Here is a 16,667-nt window from a genome sequence, read left to right as displayed (position 1 = left end):
CTTGTTATGCCATATATACTTATGATGTTTTCTTGTCTCTTCTGTTTCTACAGCTTGCCTTCAGGAACGCCCGGGTCCCAGCCAGGAATTGCCAGGACCCAGCTGGCAAGGGCCATCTGTCAACCAGCCCATCCCTCTCATGCAGCTTCCCTTACAGCTCGATGCCGAGACACAGGTGGAGCAGGAGGAGCTGATACCCCCACAGGAGTCCCCACCATTCACCATCCTGAATGTCTCCCTGGACATTGAGACCTTCATCCAGGACACAGGTGCCTGGAGAGGACGAACCAGCAGCCCTACCCACTCCTCAGGCAGTGAGGGGATGCCAGTGCTGAGGCCCCATGGGATATCAACCCCATCTAGCCAGCCCACACCAACATATTCACCACCCCCTGCAGCCCCCCTTGCAGCACCACTGGCACCACCACTTGCACCCCCCCCCCCCTGCAGCACCACTGGCACCACCCCCTGTAGCCCCCCCCTGCAGCACCACAGGAAGCTCCACCGGCAGCAGGACTCGATCAGCCCATGACAGCCTCACAGGGCCTGCGCTTGGAAGCAGAAATGCGATACCTGCGTCGGGTAATGCAGAGACAGAACAGGATCCTGCAGCATGGGATAGGTTCCAGTTCCCAGAATGCGAGTACCATAGCAGCTTCGGTCGCCACCCTGACCAACGTACTGAGCCACATCCTGGAGCGCATGCCCTACCAGCCATCGGAATCCTCATCACAGGCGTCAACCCCCCACAGCAGTCCCGGACGTGGACGAGGGCGCAGGGGTCGTCCATCAAAAACAATGCCACCTCCAAGAGGCAAGGGCCCACATGGCAAAGGGCCATAAATTCTATCCCATGCTCAAATAACCCCTTCCCTCCAGTTACACTGTGTGGGCCCTCCACAGACTCCCTGTCCTGTCTAGATGGAAGGGAACGAATCAATGTGCGCTAACCTCTTCTCATCAGCTCCAAGATGTGGCTGGCTGCTGTGGGGTGTCTCCTCTTCTCATCTGCTCCAAGATGTGGCTGGCTGCTGTGAGGTGTCTCCTCATCTGCTCCAAGATGTGGCTGGCTGCTGTGGGGTGTCTCCTCTTCTCATCTGCTCCAAGATGTGGCTGGCTGCTGTGAGGTGTCTCCTCATCTGCTCCAAGATGTGGCTGGCTGCTGTGGGGTGTCTCCTCTTCTCATCTGCTCCAAGATGTGGCTGGCTGCTGTGGGGTGTCTCTTCTCATCTGCTCCAAGATGTGGCTGGCTGCTGTGGGGTGTCTCTTCCTGGGTCTCTTGCTCCCATGCTGCTGTGTCTCCACCGTTCCATCACTGCTGCAGCTGGACCTTGTGCTTGTTCTCCTGCTGGAACTCTGCTGCTCTGGCTGTCCTCTTTCAGTGCACTCTTTCAACATGGACAGTTTGGGCCCTTTGCTGGAACTCTGCTGCTCTGGCTGTCTGGCTGTCCTCTTTCAGTGCACTCTTTCAACATGGACAGTTTGGGCCCTTTGCTGGAACTCTGCTGCTCTGGCTGTCCTCTTTCAGTGCACTCTTTCAACATGGACAGTTTGGGCCCTTTGCTGGAACTCTGCTGCTCTGGCTGTCCTCTTTCAGTGCACTCTTTCAACATGGACAGTTTGGGCCCTTTGCTGGAACTCTGCTGCTCTGGCTGTCCTCTTTCAGTGCACTCTTTCAACATGGACAGTTTGGGCCCTTTGCTGGAACTCTGCTGCTCTGGCTGTCCTCTTTCAGTGCACTCTTTCAACATGGACAGTTTGGGCCCTTTGCCTTTAATCACATAGTACAGCACCATGGCCTTCTCTGTTAACATCACTACTGTAGCAGGGATGCCACTTCCAGTTTCTACATGTCCTGTGTGTAACCATGAATCTGCTACATGTCTACACTGCTATGCCTGTATATGTCATTCAGCTGTTTCCATAACTATTATGTGCAGGTTCATAATGACAGTGCTGTTCAGTCAACAGGCATTATTGTAAGATGTGGCATCACATGGCCTTGGCAATTTGTATAACCAAAGACATTGGCGTGTATGTCAGCAGATGAATATTACAATCTGATAATAAAATGCACACACCTTGACAACTGTTCCATCATGTGTCTATGCTCTGCTTGTGGGTCATGATTCTTAAGGGTTGCACATGCTGAACTTAATGATTATGGTGCCTTCAACATCCAGTGTGACATAACTGTGTATGTAGCATGCCAACTATTCATATAGTGTGCAGTCACCTGCTGGCCGTTCAAGGCAGTGAGAAAGGACTGTCAAGAAGGGTACTCTATACAATGTGTAAGGTTGTAATTGGAAAATACAAGGGTATGTCACAAAATACACGTCATGTTGTTGTAAATACAAGTACTGTAGGTAACAGTGAGTGCTAGTAAAAAGCCATGCTGTGTGTGACACAGCATTGCAAGCTTTGTACACTGCCAGACACAGTGTGACAAAGAGGGGGCATAGACAAATATATACCTTGCTAGTGATAGTACAAGGCAGTTTTGAGCAGTACAAACATCTATTTAACAGCAAGCCAATGTTCCCGTACATACCGTCTACCCATGGGAGTGTGTCATCTCAATGTTCGTATGACAGTGGAAGTTACAGCACATGAACTGTCTGTTTACGACCCAGTACACAAGGTACATGGCGGCTATGCTGATCCACATGGCTGTACAATATGCCCTTACACTGCATGTAGTACCAGTATCTGTTTCTGTCCAATACATAGCTGTTTACTGACAACCTGCTATGCTATTAGGCTGTAACCTGACATAAAGGTCACAACGTATTCATGTTGACCTTACGTTTAGCAACACTTAAAGCCCATTCCGGTGATATTTTGCAGATCCGCACCACTATTAATAGCAGTGGTCAGTTTACTGCCTTACGTTCCATATTATCCATCATGGTTCTGGCCATCTGCATACAATGTTTCTTTGGAAGTCTGTACAGTAGGTATAAGGGAAGCCTTATTAACCAAATACGTTACACACCCACAAGGGAGGACAGCACAGGCATGGGAGTCTGAGTGTACAGGTGTTCCTGATACACAGGCCAACACCACTTTGCTACTTGCCACCTCAGCAGATGCTGATCCACACAGTAGTGATGTAGGCCTGGTCTCCATGTCTGGAAAGGCATTTTATACAGTGTAAGAACACTCACGTCAACCACAGCTAACTAGAACACAATGGTGGTATAAGGTATGATATACCATACACAGATTGTGTAAACAGGACATACAGGTGTCCCCTACAACATTACCTAGGGTACCTGTACCATGACACTATAAAGGCTCCCTATATCATATGCACCATACAGAGCTGGTGTACGTGGATTATGTGAGGGCGTCTAATATGAGTGGTCCTGTGGTGTATGCTATGGCCATACCCTCACACATACATATGCCCAGCGGCAGCTGTAGGCCAATCACGGTGTGTGGGGTGTCATTGCATGCCCATTCATACACAAAGAAAGGGAACCAGCCATCTTTCTATCTATATGAATGCTGGGAAGACAGCTAGTACAAATAGTTTGAGTGAATGCTGAAACTAATCATTGTGTACTGACACTCTCCAGCCTGGCCCACATGCTGATAGGCAGGTGCCACCCAGATCATTATCGAAACCGCCAGCATGAATAGCTAAGGTATGTGAATGATTTGACTACGTACGAACAGTTGCGGACCAACCCTTGCTGTGATGGTTGGTGCAAGCTCAGGCCATATACCAGATGGTGAGTACCAAATCATTACATAACACTGGTCACGGCCCCATCTGTGCACCTGCATGAACAGCACATTCACCGAGTGCTGTCATAAGTTGTAGAAATGGAAGGGTAATATATGAAACCATAGTGACCCTAGTACATACTGGTACAGTGTTTGGGGGCCCTGCCCTACACACACCTTCTGCCATCTTAAAGCACACTAAACTGTAGGTTAGAACAAACCTGCCCCCCCATTACCTGCTATACCCTTATGTCCAATACACATACAGGCAGACGTGCGTAAAGCAGCAGGGACCGCACACTACAAGTGTCCGAGTGAGCATGGTCCACTGAGAACTGCGTAACATACGTATCACACACATGTATGTTATGCCAACACCGTACACAATGCTGTCCATTCACAGACAATTGGTACAACAGTACTCTGTGAATGGCACGCCTGAACCCATGGATGTAGGGGCTCATAGAAAAGTAACTGTACCTGCTTCTGAACCATCTAACCTCCCGCCTCCACAACAGTAAGTATAGCTACATTCTGAAAGCAGTACACCAACATCTAATATTCACATCACATTCATGGGTCATTCGCTTAAGTGCCACAGACTGCTGTAACATACTGTACAGGGCAGCTTGCCACAATGCCAACATGTAAAGGACATAATCTACCATCTTGTACACCTAACCTCTGTGTTTGGAGTTCACCACCCAAATGAGTATACAGTGCAGCTGCAAAGGGCTGCGGAAACGTTCATGTTCACGTCCCCAAAGGTAGGCTGCTGAAACAGCCTTGGACGCCACCCATCATGGATGGGATACGACCAAAGGACAGGTCGAACATCCTACAAATGGTGAAAGGTAACAGCACAAGCACTGCTCACTGTTGGTGCTGTTCACAGATGTCCACACACATGTGGAGGAGCTGACGGTACACCTGATGTATGCCTGCAACGCTTGTGCATTACGTGGTTTGTAGTACAATATGTTTTGTGTGCGGGACTATATGCTGTGCAGGGCATCACACATACCACATGGCCTTTACACTTCAGTTTGTGTGCCAGTCCTGTAAATGGTTATCATGAGGGAACAAACTGAAGTGCTGCTTGTTAAAGCAGTATAAGAGCTGAAACAGTGTAAGGAGTCGGGCCGCAAGTAAGGCACCCATATGGAAATTATAGGTGGCTGTCATGTGAAAGACTGCTGATGGGATGGTAAACCCTTGGTGTGCATGATAGGTATATATGGACGTGGTACCTGAGAGAGCAGGATGACTGTAAGTCATCCTGTCATGTGCCTTCACAGTCCAGCAAGTGGATATTCACATGTTCATATGAGGGGACACGTGTCATATTGCATTATACGACCACAGCCAATGGTGTGACCTAGCGACCATGTACACAGTTTAAATCACTTTGGGAAAGGCCAAAGGCTGGTTTGCAAAAGCTATGCACATTGTGACACTTGACAGTCATATCAGGAAGATGTTCAGCCAGCTTATAAGGAAGGGTGAGAGGGTTCTGCTGTGGGATGTGTGCGGGATTGTGGGCACCCATGGTACACAATTCCAAGGTACATGAAGCAGTGTCACCTGAAGGTGACACACATCCTCACTTTGTACCCCTGTAGACATGTACGGAAGCGGCTGTGTACTTGTATGTACACAGCGAAGTGTTATGCAGATCATCATGCATGTGACAGATTAAAGGTCATGTGAGGATGGCCAGGTTTCAAATTTACCTGGGAATGTCCTTGTACATACACACAGACACGCAAACAATGTTGAACCACTGTGCATGGTGCCTACATATTTGGCCAATTTCGACTGTTAGAAAGCTGTGACATGCACATATCAAGAAGTGTGAGAGCTCCACCCTGCTAGGCACCCCACATGGTTCTAGGTAGGTCAAACACACTGTCTTAACAGACCAGCCTCTTGTACTGTGTCATGCACGCAGACCCGAGGTTGCCTACACCATGTTCACAACTGAAACTTGGCAGCACACCTTTTATTCCAGTGCCAATGCAAGGGTCCAAAATACAGACAGTAATTGAAATAGGGCACATACGTAGGCTTGCACATCATAGCAATGTACTACTTTGGACTGAAAGCGTGGCACTTATTCTTCGGCCAAACCCATCAATGCCATTCCCACACACATTCCATTGGCCCGACCCATCAGGAAAAGTGTGAAGCGATAAGGTTCTGCCGAATCTGTCTGCCAGTCGCTAGGGTCTCCTGGGCTCGGGCATTCACACATGCGGGATCCTGTGGGAGGTCGGGACATATATCCATTGGTATTCCATGACGTACTGCCACATTATGGAACACACAACACAGTAGGACAATTCTGCCAGCTTTGTCTGGGGCATACATTAAGGCTCCCCCCGTCTTGTCCAAACAGCGAAAGCGGCTTTTAAGAAGGCCAAAGGTGCGTTCAATTACTGTGCGGGTAGCACATAAAGCGTCGTTGTACCTCATCTCTGCAGGCGTATTCAGCATGTGTATGGGGGTCAGAAGCCATGGCCGGCAACCATATCCTAAATCCCCTGCACCAATGACATAAGAAACACATTAGTGTAAGCTAGGTTATAGCCTGATGTGACAGGGTACCCACAACATCCACTTATACAGTGCAAGATAGCAACATCCACTTATACAGTGCAAGATAGCTGGACCTTAAAGGCTCATTCCTGTTGTGTGACTGCAGTATACTTAGGAGTTGTCACCTATTATGCTATGCAGCTACTATGTCCCTCAGTACAGCATTGCATGTGGGCTAACTGCTCGTTCCAATGCTATACATAGGTGTAGCTGCCACACAACTGCACACACCAACATTACAGCTGTGGGACCTGCAGTGAAAGGATTGACATTGGTTACATTGTTATGGTGATTGTGCATTGCAGGAGTGCAGGCTGTGCTGTGTGGCCGAAAGTGGCACAAAAGGCTATCAAGCCCATCCCAGGGGCCAGTAACATGCAGGGTACAATACTTGCTGTACAGGAGGGCACGTGTACACATATACACTGGCTGCAAAGGGGCAAGATGGCTCGGTATATAATCACACATACAGGGTGTATGCCATCAGTGTGCAGTGTGCAGACATTGGAACGCCACCACAGGACTCATAGGAAAAGGGACATATAGATGCTCCGTAGTAGCAACCTAGATACAGCTTCATATGTCACACAATTACTGACCCCTGTCACCTGAGACCAGCAGCAGGACAGTGAAGAAGGATTTGCTAAAGGCATACATTACGCTTATCACTTGCTCATGACCACTGACACACCATGTATACTGGGTTGCAACACTCAACATGGCCATGGCAAGGCCACAAATGTTTGCCTCAACAATATAATATAGATATGGAATAGAAAAAACATGTCGTCTTTTACCTACAAGCCAAGCATCACCGTATACGCCTGCCTCAAAGTTGTCGAAAAGGCCCGATTGCCTTAGGATGAAGGAATCATGGGTTCCGCCCGGGTACCTGGCCACCGCGTCCAGAATATGCATTCCTGCATCACAGACCATTTGCACATTGAGGGAGTGGAATAGCTTCCTGTTGCGGTAACCTGCCTCCCTTTCACATGGTGGAATGATGGCCACATGGGTGCAGTCGATAGCTCCAATAACATTGGGGAAGTGTGCCAAGGCATAAAAGGCTCTCTTCAAGTCCCTCAAGCCCTGCCTGTTGCGAGGAAAGTATATGTATCGATGTATGCGGGCCATGACTGCTTCAATGACCTGATCCAGGCAGCGTGAAAATGTGCTCTGAGACATTCCTCCCACAACTCCTACTGTGGTTTGGAAAGAGCTGCTGGTAGTGAAATGGAGTGCAGCCAGCAGCTTGGTCATGCCAGGGATGGCATGGGACCTTGTGGTCGCAGGATCCAGATCAACCCGCATGTCCTCATATAACTCATGTATAGCCTGAGTGCTAAGGCGATACCTGCTCACCACTGTGTCCTCAGGCATGCCGTCCAAGGACGTACGTGGAGGGAATATACGGTCCCTATTCAGGGCCGGTGGAAGCACTAGGCGAACTAGGCGATCGCCTAGGGCGCTGAGCATTAGGGGGCGCCGAGCCGCTAATGGCCAATGGCCGCCGGTGGACGTCATCCCAATAGCGGCTGAGCGGTGAACTACTGCTATGCTGTGTGCCGGATACACACAGCAAGAAGATCGGCGGGGCCGTGGTGGAGCTCAAGTCACCACGGCCTGAAGAAAACAATCGCGTCTAAACATGCTGGTGCTCCAGCTCCTTCCTGCTCGCGCGGCCCCGGAAGAAAAATGTTGCCGGAGCCGCGCGGGCAGGAAGGAGGAGGAGCATCAGCCAATGCAGGAGCCTCTCCTCCTTCCTGCCCACGTGGCCCCGGAAGAAAAATGTTGCCGGAGCCGCGCGGGCAGGAAAGAGGAGGAGCATCAGCCGCGTGCAGAAGAGGAGCAGCGTGGCTCGAGAAGACCGGGGCCGCTGCAGAGCCCATCCTGCAGCGGTCCGAGAAGAGGAGGCCCAGAGGTGAGAGAGAGAGACTGAGGGTTTGTACAGTGTGTATGTGTGCGTGTATGAGATGAGTTGAGAGACTGTGCGTGGGAGTGAGGACCTGAATGTTTGCAGAGAGCATGTGAGAGCCACTGTGTGTGTGAGAGAGACAGCATGTGACAGTGAGAGCCTGTGCTTGAGCAAGACAGCCTGTGGGAGTGAGAGAGAGCCTGTGTGCGAGAGTCAGACAGCATGTGCCAGTGAGAAACTGTGTGTATGAATGATTGTATGAGAGAGAGCATGTGACAATGAGAGCCTTTGCTTGAGCAAGACAGCATGTGGGAGTGAGAGTTAGACAGCATGTGGGAGTGAGAGTTAGACAGCATGTGCAAGAGAGAGACTGTGTATAAATGATTGTATGAGAGAGAGCATGTGAGAGTGAGTGCCTGTGTATGTGTGTTGTGAGAGAGAGAAAGCATGTGAGAATGAGAACCTGTGTGTTTGAGGGAAGAAGACAGATGGAGAGAAAAGAAATATGTTATAAAAGGAATTGGCAAAAAAATAAGAAAGGGAAGGTGGGAAAAAAAAGCCTGTGACCAACCGATTAGAAAACTAAGATCAGACAGCAAATTTAAAAAAAATAAATTATTTTTTACTGATTGGCACGTGTAATCTTTGGGAATGTGCAAGAGTAGCACTTTCTCTATGCGGATCTCACAATGTACGAGATCAGCATAGAGGGACTGGAAGCCCATGGGGCCTGCACAGAGGAGGCAGCAGAATGGGCTTCAGTGCCAATAGCAGCAATCAGCACCTCCGCAATAGCCATACAGCAGCAGTGACAGTGGCAGCAGAAGAATGAGAGAGGCTCTGAAGTTGCTGGCAAAAGAAAGAGAGGGGGTCTCTGCCTTTAGTGTGTGCATGTGTATGAATGGGAGTCTGCCTGGCGGTGTATGTGTGCGAATGCATGGGTGCCTGCCTGAGGGTGTGTCTGTGTATGAGAATGAATGGGTGTCTTCCTGGGGTTTGTATGTGTTAGAATAGGTGCCTGCCTGTTTGTGCTGTATGTGTGTGTGTGAGAATAAATTGGTGCCTGCCTGGGGGTATGGGTGTGAGAATGAATGTGTTTGTGCCTGGGGGATGGGGAGGGAATGGTGTGAAAATGAATGGGAGCCCGCCTGGGGGTCAGTGTGAGAATGACTGGGAGCTTGCCTGTGTGTGTGTGTGTTTGTGTGAGAACGATTGGAAGCTTGCCTGGGAGTGTGTGTTTGTGTGTATGTAAGGGAGCCAGTGAGAGCATGAGTGTGTATGAGAAAATCCAGGGGAGTAAGATTTTGTGTGGGGGGTTGTGTGGAGGGGGAGAGAGTGCCTTAGAGCCTGAGTGTTGTCAGTGTTTGTGAGAGCGAGAGGTTATGGTTGGGTATAAGAGCATGAATGTGTATGTATGTGACAGTGTATGTGTGAGAGAGAATGGACATGTGAGTATGTGTGAGAGAGAGAGGGTAACCTCAATCAAGAGCTCCCATGTATGGACAGCAGGGGCTTTTTAAAATCCTTATTAGTTTTAATTATTGGGTGTTATTTGATATATGTACTGTTTTGAAATATTTTATTGGTTTTGGGAAATTGTAAAAAATGTATATGATTTTAATTAATAGAAATTCTATTTATCAGTAGTTTTAAAATATTATTTTATTAGTATGGTTTTACTATTATAACTGATGCTTTATGTTTCTTGATTTTATTTGTTTTATGAGGAATGGTGGTTCTGTTTTTCCATTGTTAATACACAGAGTCTGGCTTCTTGGGGTTTCCATTTCAGTTTTTTCTAATTTGTGCTCCTTTATTTTGTATTCTGTATTTGGTGAGGGTCTGTCTCTGCTCTGTGTGTGTGACCATGATGAGAGATTCTGCTATCATATAGTGTCTGTATAGAGATCTATAGCAATCGGGTTTGTTTTGTTTCCTCAGTAGGTGGAGTATTAGTATTCTAGGACCCAGTGTAATATTTACCATTGCTTATTCACAGGGAGGGTTATTGTTGTTTGAGTCCTTGGTGTTATTACTGTTATGTTATAATGGGATTGCAGTATAGATTTTGAGTGTCTTTTTTGTGGTGTTTTGTGTTAGTTCACAATGTGTCTGGCAGTGGAAGGTGTTTGTGCTGCTGTTATTGTGAAGTGACACCAGAATTTGAAAATATCTTTTAGTATGATGAGCTGTAAGGGAAACATCCAAGCTCCATTGTTTGGGGGAATTTCAGTGGATGCCCAGAGTTAGAGAACTGGAGGTGCAGGATTTATATTGACATTCTATCCCTTCCTATTAGAGATGTGAATCGTGTCCTCGATCGTCTTAACGATCGATTTCGGCTGGGAGGGGGAGGGAATCGTATTGTTGCCGTTTGGGTTTTAAAAATATCGTGAAAAATCGTTAAAATCGTGAGCCAACCCCCTAAAACCCACCCCCGACCCTTTAAATTAAATCCCCCACCCTCCCGAACCCCCCCAAATGCTTTAAATTACCTGGTGGTCTAGAACGGCGGCGGTCCGGAACGGCCCCCTCAATTGAATCCTTTTGTCTTCAGCCGGCGCCATTTTGCAAAATGGCCACCGCAAAATGGCGGCGGCCATAGACAAAAACGATTCGACGCAGGAGTTCGTTCCGGACCCCCGCTGGACTTTTGGCAAGTCTTGTGGGGGTCAGGAGGCCCCCCCAAGCTGGCCAAAAGTTTCTGGGAGTCCAGCGGGGTTCAGGAAGCGATTTCTTGCCGCGAATCGTTTTCCGTACGGAAAATGGCGCCGGCAGGAGATCGACTGCAGGAGGTCGTTCAGCGGCGGTCTGGAACCCCCGCTGAACGACCTCCTGCAGTCGATCTCCTGCCGGCGCCATTTTCCGTACGGAAAACGATTTGCGGCAAGAAATCGCTTCCTGAACCCCGCTGGACTCCCAGAAACTTTTGGCCAGCTTGGGGGGCCTCCTGACCCCCACAAGACTTGCCAAAAGTCCAGCGGGGGTCCGGAACGACCTCCTGCGTCGAATCGTTTTTGTCTATGGCCGCCGCCATTTTGCGGCGGCCATTTTGCAAAATGGCGCCGGCTGAAGACAAAAGGATTCAATTGAGGGGGCCGTTCCGGACCGCCGCCGTTCTGGACCACCGCTGGATCCCCAGGTAATTTAAAGCATTTGGGGGGGGGTTCGGGAGGGTGGGGGATTTAATTTAAAGGGTCGGGGATGGGTTTTAGGGGGTTTTAGTGTGCCGGTTTTCCTGCCCTCCCCCTTCCCCCGATTTACGATTTTTTAACGATAAATCGGGGGAATTGGTATTGTATCGTGGCCCTAACGATTTTTGACGATTTAAAATATATCGGACGATATTTTAAATCGTCAAAAAACGATTCACATCCCTACTTCCTATATATTCCAGACTTCACTCTCATAGCCATGTAGAATTAGTTGAATGAGGCTATCAAATAATTTATAGTAGTTTTACTAGAAATGTGAAACTGGCCAGCTTTTTAAAATAATGCAGAGGAACCTTTGGACTTTTTTATTAACACTTTTCTTTTGTAACCAATTTTAAAGCAGGATCCATGCTATAGAGGTGGGTGTGATGAAGAAATGTCATTTTGGCTCCCCCCCCCCCCCCCAAATTCTTCTGTCTGGAGACACCACTGATTTTCTGTGACCTTAAGCATTAGTACAAGAAGGATTACGGGGGGGGGGGGGGGATGCAGGAGAGGCACAGAAATGCATTGGCCCCCGGGCGCCGGAGACCCTTGGTGCGCTACTGGGTGCGAGCCATATGGGGCATCAAGCGAGGGCAAAGAGGAGTGGAGATTTGGCGGGCCAAGAGCAGTGCCCAACCATCTCGCGACCCAGAAAACCCCAGTCAGCGGGCGTGATCGAGAATGAGGTAGGAGTCGGGGCCAAGACCGGGGGGGGGGGGGCGGCGCAACCAGGGGGGGGGCGCAAGGGAGAAGGCTCGCCTAGGGCGCCAAATCCCCTTGCACCGGCCCTGTCCCTATTTATCCTCGCCTGGGCCCTGGCATGTGGCCTGCCCTGACCAGGCTTGTGACCCTGCGGGAGTGCAGGCTCTGCCTGCACTGCTGGTAACTCCCTGTGCTCTCGTCGATGTGACCTGGCCTGTTCTTCATGGTGTCCTGCTTCCACATGCTGTGGTCTGCGACGGGACTGGCGAGGCATGTGGTAGCCGTGTATATATACACCTGGCAGTGAGCATATGGTCTCCTGACAGCTCACCTACTAAAAACAAGCCTTTTTATTGGTCCAGATACGCTGTGGAGCTGTTTACAGGTTTTTTCGCATGCGGTGTACTCTGCGATAAATATCGCGAAACGCGATATCGCATGCGATCTGTCCTTACCGCCAAAAAAAAAGGTGTAGTTATTTTCTGCGTTAAAGGGCTGCGATACTGCCCAAAATCTATCGCAAACTGCGATATGAGGACCTACTTTACATTGGACCTCCCCCAACTCCTCCCCTATTCCTCCCCTTTTCAAAATTTGCATCGCGATGTGCGGTACGGGCCTTTTCGCATGCGAAAAGCACTTATCGCATGCGTTAAAGACGTATCGCATGCGAAAACGAGGCTTTTCGCATGCGATAAGCCCTTAACGCATGCGAAAACGCCTTACCGCATTTTGAAAAATGACCCCCTATGTTTCATAGAAACCAGAACCCTAAGAAATGAGTAATTAAGCTGTCAATATGAAAAGGTGGTATATACCTTATTGGGGTTAGGTATTCAAACTATCAAGGTCTCCGAAAGCTATCTTGAATAGATAAGTTTTTACTGCCTTCTTGAATTCTTTATGGCTGGTAATTTGCTTTAAAGTATTGGGAAGTGAGTTCCACAACAAGGGTCCTGCCACTGAAAAGGCTCTTTCTCTGGTTATATTCAATCTCGCCAATCTAACTGTAGGAACATCAAGCAGATATTTATTAGCGGATCTAAGATGTCTGACCGGTTTGTATAACCGTAATGAGGTACAGAGCCATGTTGAGTCTGGGTCGTGTATTAAGGAATGAATTAGAGACAGAACTTTGTATTTTACACGAAATTTAATAGGGAGCCAATGTAAATTGGACAAAATGGGAGAAATGTGATGTCTCATAGGCGAACCTGTTAACAATCGGGCCGCAGAATTCTGTATCTGTTGCAACAGTTTTATGGTGGAATCTGGAAGCCCTAAAAATAAGCTATTACAATAATCTAAACCGGCAAAAATAAGAGATTGAAGGACTGTTTGAAAATCGGTTTTGAAAAGTAATGTTTTTAATCTTTTTAAGGTATGTAACTTAAAAACGGAATTCTTTACTAAAAGGGAAACGTGTTGTGTTAAGGATAAATTCGTATCTACTTGTATTCCTAAATTGCGGGCGACTTTTTTAACTTCGATTACCTCGCTACCTAATGTAACCGATAGCAGTGGACAATTTGTGGGGTTGTTTATCACACTCAAAAAGAGCAATTCTGTTTTTTTAGCATTAAGTTTAAGCCGACTATGGCTTAACCATTGTTCAATTGTCCTTACATAAAGATTGCACAATGATATAGTCTCGACCCAGGAAGATTTGTAAGGAACATAGATTTGGATGTCATCCGCGTAGATCTTAAATTGAACATCCAATGTAGCTAAAATATGACACAATGGGAGAAGATAGATATTAAACAGAACTGGTGACAAGGAGGACCCTTGCGGGACCCCAGTGGTTTGAGTATAGATTTGTGAGGATTTGCCTTTAAAGTTTATTTGATAACGGCGATTAGCAAGATAGCTACTGAACCAATTTAGTACCGTGGCTTGTATACCGATCATTTGAAGTCTGGATAATAAAATCTTGTGATCAAGTGTATCAAACGCTGCTGATCTATCCAGTAAAATCAAAAGAAATCATCTTGTCTGCTCCTGCAAGAGTGGGAGCAGACAAGAGGCTGAAAACTACAGGCCAGTTAGCCTCACCTCGGTGGTGGGAAAGATATTGGAGTCACTGCTGAAGGAAAGAATTGTGAACTATCTACAAGCAGCAGAATTGATGGATCAGAGGCAGCATGGTTTCACCAAGGGAAGGTCCTGTCAGACAAATCTGACCGACATTTTTCATTGAGTGACTAAGGAATTGGATTCAGGAAGAGCACTCGATGTCATCTACTTGGATTTTAGCAAAGCTTTTAATATGGTCCCATACAGGAGGCTGGTGAATAAAATGAGAAGCTTAGGAGTGAGTGCCAAGGTGGTAGCCTGGATTGCAAACTGGTTGATGGACAGAGGACAATGTGTGACGGTAAATGGAACTTACTCTAAAGAGAGAGCGGTGTTAAGTGGAGTGCCGCTAGGATCGGTGTTAGGACCGGTCCTGTTCAATATCTTTGTGAGCAACATTCCAGATGGGATAGAAGGTAAGGTTTGTCTTTGTGCGGATGACACTAAGATCTGCAACAGAGTGGACACGCCGGAAGGAGTGGAGAGAATGAGACGGGATTTAAGGAAGTTGGAAGAGTGGTCGAAGATATGGCAGCTGAGATTCAATGCCAAGAAGTGCAGTCATGCATTTGGGGTGTGTGTGGGGGGGGGGGGGGGGGGGAGGGCTGGTGTGCACGGAGCAGGAGAGAGACCTTGGGGTGATAGTGTCTAACGATCTGAAGTTGGCGAAACAATGTGACAAGGCAATAGCTAAAGCCAGAAGGATGCTGGGCTGAATAGAGAGAGGAATATCGAGCAAGAAAAGGGAAGTGATTATCCCCTTGTACAGGTCCTTGGTGAGGCCTCATCTAGAGTACTGTGCTCAGTTCTGGAGACCGTATCTCCGAAGGGACAGAGACAGGATGGAAGCGGTCCAGAGAAGGGCGACCAAAAAGGTGGAGGGTCTTCATCGAATGACTTACGAGGAAAGATTGAAGAATCTAAATATGTACACCCTGGAGGAAAGGAGGAGCAGAGGTGATATGATACAGACTTTCAGATACTTGAAAGGTTTTAATGATCTAAAGACAATGACAAACCTTTTCCATTGGAAAAAAATCAGCAGAACCAGGGATCACGATTTGAAACTCCAGGGAGGAAGACTCAGAACCAATGTCATACATATACACAGATCACAACGTACGACAAGAACCGCAAGTAAACTACATCTAGTTATACCATCACTTCCATTAGCCAAGCTATCCTCCACTAGAAACAGAGCCATTTCCATCGCTGGTCCGAAATTATGGAATGCACTACCAGAACATCTGAGCTCACAAAGCAATATTAAATCATTTAAAAAAGAGCTCAAAACATGGATATTCAGCCAAACGTTTAAGGATGGTATTGGTTAACATCACATAAAATATCTAAAGCATAATCATCACAGGTATGCAAGATCAAGCCTCAGACTTCTACATTGAACGCTGTAAATTAAACTGTCTGAAAATTTATTCTCAGACTTCTACATTGAACGCTGTAAATTAAACTGTTTGAAAATTTATGGAGCATTTCCCAGGCTTGATAACACCATATACATGGTTTAATCAAAATATTCCTGTTTATAGAAGTAGAGCTGAAATGTATTAAGTAGTTTTGTGGTTTCAGTTACTGTTAAATGTACTAAGTTGTTATACATGTAAACCGGAGTGAAGGCATCTAGCTATACTTCGGTATAAAAAAACACTTAAAGAAAGAAAGAAAGAAAGAAAGAAAGAAAAAAAGAAATGTCAGGAAGTATTTCTTCACGGAGAGGGTGGTGGATGCCTGGAACGCCCTTCCGGAGGAAGTGGTGAAGACCAAAACTGTGAAGGACTTCAAAGGGGCGTGGGATAAATACTGTGGATCCATAAATTCTAAAGAATGTGAATGAAGAGAAGAGGCATGGGGGTAGTTTGTGGGAATTATGGCTACTACCTGGAGATTAATACCCTTATTCAATAAACATACTCACTGTCAATGCAACTCCAGCATTGCTCTAAGCTTCAATAGCAAGAGGAAATGTGGAAAAAAAGGATTTGCATTCACAAAAAAACCAGGGAGTAGCTTGCTTGTTGCGGCGGTTACTACCCCAAACCAAATAAGTCTGATACTTCACTTCAATGCATATCCAGGATAGCTCTCTCCTTCAACGGCAGGGGGGAAAGACTGCTACTTCACTTTCAGTGCATATCCAGCATAACTCTCTGCTTCAACGGTAGGGGGGAAGAGGAAAAGAGGATTTATATTCAGGCAACAACCAACAAGGAATGAATTTCATAGTCTGGGCAAGCAAATAATTATGGGAGTAGCTTGCTTGTTATGGCGGTTACTACTAGAGATGTGAATCAGAACCGGAATCGGTTCTGATTCCGGTTCCGATTCACATCGTGTTTTTTTTTTGTCCGGCCTGATTGGGTTTTTTTTATGGGCTGCGCCCGAGCCGATAAACAAAAAACCCACCCCGACCCTTTAAAACTAAT

At 47.3% G+C, this 16,667-nt stretch overlaps 1 long non-coding RNA gene across 1 annotated transcript in view; it reads right to left on the bottom strand.

Annotated features, from left to right (window-relative positions):
- Positions 1-5,722: 5,722 nt before the first annotated feature.
- LOC115086135 overlaps positions 5,723-16,667 on the bottom strand; it is a 42,109-nt gene continuing 31,164 nt past the window's right edge. Inside the window, exon 3 of the long non-coding RNA XR_003855098.1 lies at positions 5,723-6,278. This is a non-coding gene — a long non-coding RNA (uncharacterized LOC115086135). The remainder of the gene's footprint in view (positions 6,279-16,667) is intronic.

The sequence above is a fragment of the Rhinatrema bivittatum genome, chromosome 2, assembly GCF_901001135.1.
Source record: "Rhinatrema bivittatum chromosome 2, aRhiBiv1.1, whole genome shotgun sequence".
Classification (NCBI taxonomy): domain Eukaryota; kingdom Metazoa; phylum Chordata; class Amphibia; order Gymnophiona; family Rhinatrematidae; genus Rhinatrema; species Rhinatrema bivittatum.
This window is presented reverse-complemented; position numbering and strand designations above follow the sequence as displayed.